Here is a 12,469-nt window from a genome sequence, read left to right on the forward strand (position 1 = left end):
CTTGTACTGGCACTGGCGGGACCCTTTATAATTGAATTTCGCTTTACCTGTAACAAAAAACGAAAACATTTTAGTAAAATTATTACTTGTGATGATATATTTGTTATTTGTAGTAGGTATAAAGGAGCATGGTGCCGACAGAATGTAGAATATATTTGTAAATTGGTTAAGGGACTTAAAAAGACTGAACTGCAGCGCTCTGTTAAACGTCAATATCCAACCAAACACATAAAATACCTTTTTTAAGGGGGGAAAATCCAATTACTTTCTCCACTTTGGTTGAGACAAGAGGGAGTGTCAGATTCTTACTGTCTAAAAACCACCATGTCCCTTCTCCTGCTTTGAGCAGGAGCCCAGGCAACTTGTTACGTTGTCCGCAGCTCCGGATTGGGCATCAGACCTATAGGACACCTGTGATGATCTTGCTATTTGAAGTGCCCGCATTACGCACGGGTCTGGTTCTAGTCAGACGACGAGCTAATGACTGACAAGGCAATATTTGTATGTATTTAAGTATGTGAAGTAATAAACTCTCCTACAGCAAATGAAATGCATGATTATAACATGAAATGATCTCATAAAGAAAAAGAAACAAGTCACCTTCGTTGAGTCAACACACCTCAAGCCTCGAAAAAGAGTAAGAATATTAATCACGATTAAAAATTGTTGGATGCTGTTTTCGTGAATGCCATTTTAACCTTAGCGGGGATTACTCAAGATAAACCCTATTAAGTTAAGCTTAACTCGTAAATTTTAAACACTTTTTTCAGATTTAAACACGAAAAAGGACGAAGCAATTAAAATATTTAGACAACATAGACAACAGATAAGCTAAGCTTTCAAAGTGTCTTTACTGAAATTACTGAAGATTGAAACAATTTTTTTAGTTAATTTCTTAGATATATACACAATTGTTTTAAGTTCATTAAAATTAAAACTAAAATGAAGGAACTTTTGCTGTTTTTTTCTACTTTAATATTGTCAATCAATGGGGTTCCTCAAGGAATGCTGCTTGGGCCAATATTGATACCACATACCTTTATACGATTATGTAGCATTATTCCTGGTCTGATTGAAATTAATGATTTTAACTTTGACTATAATCCCTATATCATTTTACATGAAATAAGGTAACTGCACAATTTTTTTTTGTTGAGTACTTGATAACTGCTCATCAGATTGGTCTGACTGCTGATCTGTGATCCACCAGATGGTAAACAATCGGCACCACTCATCAACACCATTTTTTTGGGATTGAAGATTAAGATTTGGAAATAAGGGATTGATTTTAAAATTGTAAACTAGTTAATATTATTCAATGATCAATAACATCATAATAGATAGGTTTGAGATACATTTCTGGCTACCCCTATAAAAGTTTAATATTATGTAAAGGCTCCAACAGAAAACCGTTTTGATTGATATCAGCTTAAAAGTTATGTCTTTGTTATCTTTTTAATTCCAGATCAAAAAAGCAAAGTACCAATAAAAAAGTTGTAAAACTGTGCTCTCAGTGGATCGCAGATGTTTTTAATTTGATGTTTAAGGTCATTTTTGAATTTAATCAATGAAAATGTGATTTGAATGCATGATTGATTTCACTTTTAAAAATTGATATACGTGATATTATATGTAGTTATTTGGGTAGAGGTGTATGAGAGACATATTATTTCTTTTGTTATGGTATAAGCTGGTAAACGAACTGACTTGAGGGTAAGCAATCGACGCCACCCATGGACACCCGAATCACCAAAGGCGTTACTAGTGCGTTGCCGGATTTCTGAGGGTTAGGAATTTAAGGGTTGTTGTAAAGTAATCTCGTACTAAGAGTACAGGACAATAAAAATGATAAGATTATTTGAGAAATTTAATGTAGCACGACGCTGAAATCAAATGCCAAGCATTCAACACGTTGAATATCTTCACACAGTAAAGAACAACGCTACTACATTTTCTAACTAAATACCAGAATAAATTGAACCCACTTGGCTAAAGAATTTAAAGGCATCTATAGCTCACGCTATACTGGCTACAGAAATAAGCCACGCGCAAAATCTATACTTATAATAAATCTGTAGAGAGGTCAATTCTGTACATGAAATATATTTCCAAAATAACTATCAGCGGGTGATTAGTGATCGATACTGACGCCAAAAATGCAATCAGAAAAATTTTTGTCTGTCTGTCTGTCTGTCTGTCTGTCTGTCTGTCTGTCTGTCTGTATGTTCTTTATAGAAACAAAAACCACTTGACAGATTTCAACGAAACTTGGCACAATTGTTCTTCATATTCCTGGGCAGGTTATAGTATACTTTTCATCACGCTACGATCAAAAGGAGCAGAGCAGTGAAGGGAAATGTTGGGAAAATAGGAGAACTTACTCCATTTTTGAAGTTTCCGTCGCGTGTGTAGCCTTAATGGTTAAAGCTACACAGAAATCATGTATGACGGAAATATTCTCCTTAAAATTGTTTAAAAAATAATCCACGACAGCAAATGTCTATCTTTTATGGTTGACTCAGAATAACACGTATAACTCCCGATAGCTTAGCAGTTCGGAGCTTTCTGATTATATTTGTCTACTCTTACGTTTATAACACTCTCTTTCATGCATTCATTCATATTATAATAAATCTGTAGAAGGCTCAATTCTGTACATTGAAAATATTGAAAGAATAAATAGCAGGGGGTGTTATTGGATCGATACCAAGCCCAAATATGTGATTAATTTTTTTTTTCTATCTGTCTGTATGTTCAGGCATCACGTGAAAACTAACGGGTCGATTTCGATGAAACTTGGTATAATTATACTTTATTATCTGAATTATTCAGTTTTATTCTACAGAACGCGAGCTCAACAGCAGTAGCTCAATAGAGGGATCTCCTTAATTATTATGGGCCTCGCCGTATTTGGGTCCAAGATGTCATTGTCAGAGTTACTCAAAACGGAGAAATAAAACTTCCACGCGAAGACCGACATGCGCGCGGACGGAGTCGCGGGCGGAAGCTAGTCTTATTATAAAATTGTTAAGAAATTCGTACGAGCTTTATTTAAAATTATCTTATGAACATTTTACTAGAAATTATTTTGTAAAAGCACTTTAAAGATGATTGTTTATAATAAAAACGTTAAAAGAGTGAACCTAGTTGACTTATGAAGGGTTCTACAGGATGACAAAAATGAACACAAGACTTGTCATAACAAAAAATTTAATGTACAGTGGAGGACAGATCCGCCTGATCATTTTAAAATGTTATTGCTTGAACCCAGTAAAAACATTAAGCCATATCTTCTTCTCATCTTCAAGGTCTTAGAGCAGGGCTGGAAAGCGGATATTAGCAGGTTCTAATAAACATGTACTTAGTGGTGGTCAAGCGCATGTGACCACCACTGTACCTCAGAGGATTAATAAAGTAAGGATTGTCGTATTGTAAAAGTGTAATATGAAACGACTTGATGAAACGGTAATCCTCCTAGACCTCGAGTAAGTTCAAACACAGGACCAAAGATTTTAGTAACTTTTTGAGCCATAGGAGTTAAAAATCACTACATTCTAAACCACTGATAGTAAATCAATTATTAATATATGTTATTCGCCTCACTTAGTGTAGCACTAAGAGTAGCTGCGCCATGTGTCGCGGAATACTGTTCATGAACATGAGCCTCTAGAATGACTTGAAACCAGTCGAATTCCTCGTCAAACAGTAACGTGAGTAAGCCACAATAAATAATTAATTTAGTATGTCTCCCGAAAGGTATAATACAAATATGTTGATAGTTATTATAATAACCTGTTTTTATGTACCTCATCTTGTCATGAAATCCCACAAAAAGTACCGTTTACCCTTCCCAATCCTCGATCCCCTAATAACCCTTAAATTCCTAACCCTCAAAAGGCCGGCAACGCACTTGTAACGCCTCTGGTGATTCGGGTGTCCATGAGCGGCGGCGATTGCTTAACATCAGGTGATACGTCTGCTAGTTTAATACCGAGTGTTCCATAAAAAAAATGTCTTAATTTATTTGTTGACGTTTTAAAAGCACCTATGTAAGTATTTATGGTTAAATTGGAATAAATAATTTGACTTTGACTCTGACTTTGTACATATAAAAAATGTCTGTGTCAACTGGTTATGTAAACACCATTATGTATATAAGTATCTACGTAAACTACTATTTACTTAGCATCAGGTGATCCGTCTGCTTGGTTACCGGCTTATACCATAAAATTGAAATAAAAAGACATAATATATTTAGATATCTTGGAATAAAAGAAAGCAAGACGAACGAAAATTTTGACTTAAATACTGAAGAACCCTAAAAAGTATTAATGTTTTCTACAAACTAAATGCTAATAAATAATTATAATGAAGATGTAAGAGGGGTAATAGAGGGGTAATTAAAAAAGATAACATTATATTTTCAAAGGCTTATTATGAGTAGTGCAAGGTCGTTGGTATTGTATATATGTATGTATACATGTATCATGTTTGATAAAAAGTATAATTATTGTCTTTTTACTGTTATAGCACCCATGAAAAAAACAAGAATGGTAATATTATGTATTTTAACTGACTTTGAAAAAGACGGAGTTTCTCAGTTTGACTTGTATGTACGAGTATGTATGTATGCATGTATCTTGCGATTGACTGAACCTATTTTAATGTAGTTTTTAGAAAAGTGTTTGGTACACTTTGGCGTAGGTCTTTATAATTAAAGAATGAAACGACTTCAAAAAAACGGTTTTAATAAACGTTTTTTATTGAAAATTATTTACTCTGCGACCCAATGACAAGACCAAGTGCCGGGCAAAAGACAAAAGTGTTCCTGACCTTTTTTTGGTTTTACGAAAATTTCTCAGTAGCAGCACGGAGTCTGGATCTGCACCTATTATAGCAATAGGCTAACCTCTAATTACATGGAACTTGACAACAACAAATGGTGAAAGGTAGTAGTAGAAGAAAGTAGATAGTATACATTGTACAGTGGCATTACGTGCCGTAATATGCACCTCTGAGACTATATTTACTCCGCCAAAAATACTTCAAAACAAACTTTATCAATAAGAATACCTTATTACGGTAATGAGTAATAATCAAAGACGTTCCATTAGATTCTAATTAAGTGTAGATAATGAATGGGCTTAGCAGGGGGGTTAACACAAAATTCACTGGGTTGCGCCGCGTTTTCATTAAACGTGAGACGTCAAAAGGGAAACAAATATGAACATTGAACGTAACATCAAACATGGTTTTAACGTAGGGGGGCACATGTGTATATAATGTGGGGGTAGATGTGTGTACTACGCTTGTGTGTAGCTTGTATAGTTATAGTATCTATAGGGTTCATTAGATAGGGACTTTAATAATGTGTAAGTATTTTGAGATTTTTATTTATGTTCATTTACTTTTTAATCTTCTGTCTCGTTGGCCTAGTGATCGACTGCCATTGTTGGTCAAGTGGTTGCAAGTGTTAATGCCGGGCAAAGGTTCTCGGGTTAGATTCTCAAGTCGGACAAGGTAATAATGAACTGTTTTTGAAAATCCATTTTTCTTTACCGCCTCCGTTTTTTAGATATGATTTGATAAATCTGATTAAAAAAATGGACCTTCTCCTAAGTCTGTAAAATATTATGCTGAAAATCGCATCAAAGTCGGTTCACAAACTTACATACATGCAAGTCAAACTAAGAAACCTCCTTTTTATGAAGTTGTTCAAATATTTGCATTCCCATTTCAACTTTAGTATAATCAGAACATCATTAACTGAAATCCGCAATAATTAGCAGTTAATAATCACGTAGGTTTGAGATTCTGACGTTGTCACGCCTCAAGCTGGTATCACGAACAACAAAGCTTATCAGTATATCGTTAATTATAGCATCTCGCCTGTTGTGTGTAGGACGGGTGGATTGAGTTGTGTCTACTGTATAGCTGTTACTGATATACATATATTAATATATGTATTAAACTCAACTTAAGGAATTATTCTGATTTAAGACTTTAACACGTAGGTCACCGGAGACCTACGTAAGTGGAGGATTTGCCTTCAACAGTTTTCTGATGGCAGTTAAAGGCTTAAAAATCTTTTCTTGGGAATCAAATCCGAATTTCTAATTCTAAAATGACATCATGCGCGATAATGACATAGAGAGTACAGTATGTCATATTTTTTCATCAAATCACTGAAGTTATGGATGACATGCATAACCTGAGTTTATGTAATAACGTCCCTATGATGAATATGTCGATGAATATGGCAATTTTTTTTAATGCTATAAGCCGGTAAACGAGCAGACGGATCACCTGATGGTAAGCAATCGTCGCCGTATACAGACACCCAAAACACCAGAGGCATTACAAGTGCATTGCCGGCCTTTTGGGGGTTAGGAATTTAAGGGTTGTTGGGGAATCGGAGAATTAGGAATACTGGTAAGGGTAGTAAAAATCCAAAATAGTACCAACAACTCACTAGTACCAATAATTTCTAAAACCGAAAAACAAAACTGGCAAGAAATAACAACATTTTATTTTACCTTATCTTGATTATCAAGAGGTAAAAGGTGTTATATTATAATATATATATATATATATTTATGTATAACGACTTATTATTAGATTAAGGAAAGGTCGTCAAGATATTACATAATTGAGTCATTAATTACATTTATAAGACATCGGAAATAACAAGGCAATTTTCTTCTCGCATTTTGTATTTTGAGACTCTGAGATAAAATTCCTAAAATAATTACTTAATTAACATGACACCGTTTTCTTATGAAAGGATTGATAAATACTACATCACCATTATCAGAGTATATGTACACGAAGAAGATATTATGAGCATTGTTCATCAGCACGCTTGCTCAAGGTAGAATGGTAATATAAGTCCAGATTTCCTGAAGACATTTTCATTCACCGTATCTGAGTAATGTCTAAAAAGAATCTTAGAAAGTACTTGAAACTTGCAACAAGTTTCCTTGGTAACCCACTTTGAGTGAGGAGAGAAAGAGTGTCAGACTCTTTACTGACTAAAAACCACCCCGTTCTTACTCCTGCTTTTTGAGCCGGAACCGCAGTAATGGATCGGGCATCAGTCCTACAGGGCTTCACCTACTGTCGTCTAATGGCTCTTTATTTACCAGCTACCTGCAATATATATCTGGTAGTCTGTTCCAGGGTGTATCAGTCCTACTAGGCTTCATCTGTGATGGTCTGATGACTCTTTATTCGGGAGCTCCCTGCGATCTCTATCTGGTTGTTTATGCCAGGGTGTCCACCTACTTATATAGCCTATTGTAATTAGAAACAAGCTTATTGCCAAACACCGTATATACAATCCTAAACTCATGTCCTTTGCCGTATACTCAAAAATGTTTGTAGATAAACACAACCAGCCACACAATGGAAAATCCAAGTGGGCATAATGTTTAAAAATTCTTTTACACAGCTTTTCAGAGAATTTATACAGCGTCCCCTGAAATTACAAGGCTTGAATTTCAAAACTCTTTATTCATGAATGCACTTTTATTCGTTTAAAATAATTTTCAGTATACCTACCTAAGTATTTTCAAAGAAAATGTTATTTTGCAGTTGCTCAGTGCCTGAAGTATGAGTTCTAGCGAGTTATTTGAAAAAAATAGAATTATCTACATTTATTTCAGATTATATGTAGTTTTTATTTAAGATTGAATAAGATTCCTTGAACGTTAAAGGCCAAAGTGTAGTTACTACACAACATTGTTGAATATAATATTTTATCACATATTTAAATTATGTTCCTCTAGCTTCTATCTAACGATGATAGGTAAAGTACTCGTATAATGTTGTGTCATACCCTAGTCTATCTAATCAATCCCTGTTCCAAATTTCATCTTGATTCCTTAACCAGTATTGACGTGAGTTTGTAATAATAATACACACAAACTAACTCATATACTTCCGCATTTATCATATTAGTAAGATAAGATCTGATGAATGGCGAACACTTTTCCTAACCATACAACCAGTGTGCAACCAACTATCATGGAAAACATTCAAAAACGAAACTACATCTCAATTCTCGTTTTAAACCTAATCATTTTTAACCAGGTCATTCAGGTTTAGACCTGGTATCCTACAACCAAGTTAAAACCAAAAGCTGCGGACTACCTAGCGGGGTTACCGGGGCTCTGGTTCGAAAGGCAGGAGTAGGAACGGGGTAGTTTTTAGTCAGTAAGAGTTTGACACTCCCTCTCGCCTCGCCCAGGGCGAGCGAAGTCATTGGATGATTTCCCCCCTTAAAAAAAAGTTAAAACCAGAAACACAAAAGATACACGACAAACAATTTACAACCAACACTGTATCAGAAAATAAACAAAGCAATCACATCACCATCTCCATTCACTGTTCCCAGAACCCCCAAGTCACTGCAAACAGCCTCTTTAATCGCCAATGAGATATTTTAACAAAAAGTAAGCAATTCTCTGTACTAACAGGTAAAGCTTGCAATAAATTTTCGTAAAAGAATTCGAACCCATACAAATGGCCCACGATTTTCATCCAAATGACTCTCAATATAAAATCAATGACTTTTTATGGAATCCAAGACGATTCTCGTTTGCGTACTTAGTTTGGTATAATTTGTAAGAGCAGGGAATTTTTTGGGTGAGGTTGCCGTTTCAACGGTTGACTGGTAAAAACCTGATGTGATCAGCAGAAGAATCAACGCAAACTTTGCCAGCCGAAAATGTTAGAACACTTACCGCCGTACTCAGAGTCATTTTATGATTACTTAACACTACTTCTTAGCAATTGTTTTCGATACAAAATCGTTACTAAGGAATTGTTTAAATATTCTTTAAATGTCTCTGAGTGTGGCAGTAAGGGTGCTTTTCCACCAGTGCTATGTAGGTATACTATGAAGTTGTAATAGTTAAGCTGTGAAACTATACTTAGGTATGTAAGTGAGCGTGCAAGATGTGATATGAAGATGCACCGCCACAAAGTAGGTGTGCGAGGAAAATGCACAGGTCGATTATGTTATGTATCGATAGTAGGGAAGCCATTCAGACCTCCAGACCATTTGTCAAAATCACTCTTCTAATTTATCTGCACTATTTTTTTATGAGGGATATCATCAAATAACTTCTCCCACCTTGAGTGAGGTGCGAGGAAAAATCAGACTCTTACTGACTAAGTACCACCCTTTTCCTACTTCTGTTTCAAGCTAGAGCTTCGGTACCCGTCAGGTAATCAACAGTACCCTGAATTTCTTCAGTTCCGCAATGAAAATCACCTTGGACCAGCCCACTACAGCGACAACCAAATGAACAGGTATCTCAGAAGCCTTTAGGGTCGAAAATAAATCGCTTTATCGTATTTTTACGTCGATTTCCTTAATAGTGTATACCTTGTGATTAAAATTGAACCTTAATGGTGCAAGACAGATTAAATAAAGATATGCTAAGCAAATTGACTCAGGATCAGAATTTGACTTGTAATTTTTGATCCTATACGATTGTTGGCTTTCCTTCTGAAGTAGATATTTTTTCTTGTAGGTCGTTTATATGAATGTTTTGTGTAGCTGTTTTTGAGATTTATTGTAGAGTTTAAGCCCATTATTTAAATTATACATATTCGTAGTATTATAAGAAAACATAATGCATTTCTATCAAAATCTAGACATCTGTTTAAAACCGCAAATAAATATTTAAAATACCAAATATTTATATCATAACATACTCTTTCAAAAACAAAATTTAAATAAACCGAATTTTATACGAATAAAATTGAAAGTTAAACAAAAAGAAAGAAAAATAAACAAAATAAATATTTACTAAAAGAAAACTGTTTTACATTTGTTTAAATTTGAAAAGAAATTACATAACAGGCGTTAACACATAGTAAATAGAATTATGTCTTTACATAATATTGACACAATGAAAGTAAGGACCAGACTATGCAAACAAGAAAATGGAGAAAATTATTAGTTACATAATAAATATAAGCAGGTGTGTTGAAAACCAGTAAAAACCGCCTACGACTTTCTGTGTATTTCACGTATATAATACAGAAATACATATAAAAACATAGGTCATCGTACTATCTCTTTTTTGGGATATATTTCACTGAAACGCCATCAAAATATATACAGCTCTAAAGAAAGTTATTATTCACCTGGTGACCGCTTGTTTGTGCAACCAATGTTGTTATGATTTTATTTTTTATGAAACACGCCGATAATCGAGCAGTCGTATCACCTGATGGTAAGCAATCGCCGCCGCCCATGGACACTTGAAACACCACAGACGTTACAAGTCCGTTGCCGGCTTTTTAGGGGTTAGAAATTTAAGGGTTGTTGTTCGAGAATCGGGGTACTGGGAAGATTGGGAAGGGGGGAATTGGGCACGCGTGGTGATTAATGCTCAAATCTTTTCCATGTGAAAGAGGCCTTTGGTCAGCAATGGCCACTTATACGCTGATGATGTGTGACGTGTTCTTTCTACTCATATATTTTGTCTTTAGAATTACATAATAATTAATATTTTGCACCACAATTTAACATACTGCTGTCAATAACCTACCAATTGACAGTCAATGTTTAATTTTTGTATTTGTTCATGGATTCATGCATGGATAGGTACTACACGTGGGTGCAAAGAAACGGAGCAGTCACGTTTTCTTTTTCATTTCCTGATAAATATTTTCTGATACAAGTGTTTTATTTTAGTTCTTGACGTAAGTTGTATGAAATTCAATTTATATTTACTTTTTAGTGAGACATACTATTATTTTTTTTATTATAATTTATCTTACTCGTTTAGTACATTTTTAAATATTTAATAAAAAATAAACATTTAGATTACAAAAATACTAATTTAATTATTATGTAATCGGCTTACGCATGCAACTGTTTGACGAGGAACTCGACTAGTTTCAAGCCCTGCTAGAGGCTAATATTTATGAAGCATTCCGCGACACACGTCGCGGCGACTGCTGCTAATGAGCTTGTAGCATGGCTTGAAACTAGTCGAGATCATCGTCAAACAGTTACGTGAGTAAGCCGATAACATGATAATCGATTTATACTTACCTTTAAAATTCAAGTATTAGTCGTAAAAAATTTTTTTCTCAAAAATGAAAAAAAAAAACCTTAGTGGCCCTGTTTCTTTGCTCCCAATTGTATTTTTGGACAATTTTTCCGTATCGAATTATCATGCTATTGCGTAATACATTATTATATAATTATGATTACTAGTTATTGCTTGTGACTTGGTATGCGGATAAAAAAAAATACCATATTTTTGACAAATTATTTTAATTTTTCAAAGACGACTTTCCACATTCAGTCATAATTACTACGTTGTAGACTACAGTGTTAACTACAATGAGTAATCATATGACTAACACTGTAGTGTCAGTAGTACTAAGTACAGAAACGTATTGTTCCAACGAAAAAATATAATAATTTCTGAAAAAATCTGTTATCTGAAAGTCATGAAGTCTTACAGGTCAGCTAATAACAGAATTAGTTTCGTAACAAATCCATTGTAGAGTCTAAAGATGTCAAAATAAAATGTGAGCAAATAAAACTAATATAAAATTAAGTGAACTATATTCTACTAAGTTTTAGTTGTGGACAAAACTACAATATAGCATGGTTATCAAGGTGTGTACCAAATATCACACGATCTACCATTGGGAAGGGGGGAAACATTTGAAATACTATATAATTTTGACCCAAACCAACAAACAAACTAACAAACGCGGCATGTTAAATAAAACCTTCAAATTATTATTGATCAAGCGTATCGAATCATCTTAATACATAGTGTATTTCAATATCATGCTTGTGAACACCTGTGCACATGTTTTGTGAACAAAACATGTGCACATGTTTTGACAAAAATACGAGCTTATTATAATGTTTCAAATTATAATAAAGAATACAATGTTTATATTTTATTATATTTTGGAAAATTCTGGTGAATTTAATGTCATCTTCATGTTTTTTTTTTTTCAGTTTTTTATTATTTATATAGTAATTATTTGACGCACGTCATAGACGTCGTACGTCTATGACGTGCGTTTTTATGCATTTTTTTTATGATCTTTCTTATCAGTCCGTTTTTGTCCACGGCGGAACATAGGTTTATCCAATATGTTGCTTAAATTTTCTTGATTCTAATACTTTATTACTAGTTTTTTTAAGAACTTCACTTTGACCTAAATGGTCAAAAAAAAGAAATTAAGGTAAGATTTTTAGAAAATCTTTTCTTTTTCATGTTTTTTTAAGTTCTATTATTATTTTTTACTATATATTATAAATTTATGACCCGTTTTGGTCCAGTTATTAGTCATATTATGAAAAATATTTCGTTTAAAGTCAACCCCGAGATTTCATGACAGTCCAATTTGCAGTTATTAGACCAGAAATTAAAATAAATTAATTATATTAAAATTCACTTGTTCAATTAATATTTGGTAA

The 12,469-nt window shown here is 34.0% G+C and overlaps 1 protein-coding gene across 10 annotated transcripts in view; it reads right to left on the minus strand.

The window, feature by feature from the left end:
- The window catches only part of LOC118276751 (hemicentin-2), a 476,616-nt gene that overhangs the window by 340,206 nt on the left and 123,941 nt on the right, over positions 1 to 12,469 (minus strand). The window lies entirely within an intron of this gene.

Source organism: Spodoptera frugiperda, chromosome 17 (genome assembly GCF_023101765.2).
Source record: "Spodoptera frugiperda isolate SF20-4 chromosome 17, AGI-APGP_CSIRO_Sfru_2.0, whole genome shotgun sequence".
NCBI classification, from domain to species: domain Eukaryota; kingdom Metazoa; phylum Arthropoda; class Insecta; order Lepidoptera; family Noctuidae; genus Spodoptera; species Spodoptera frugiperda.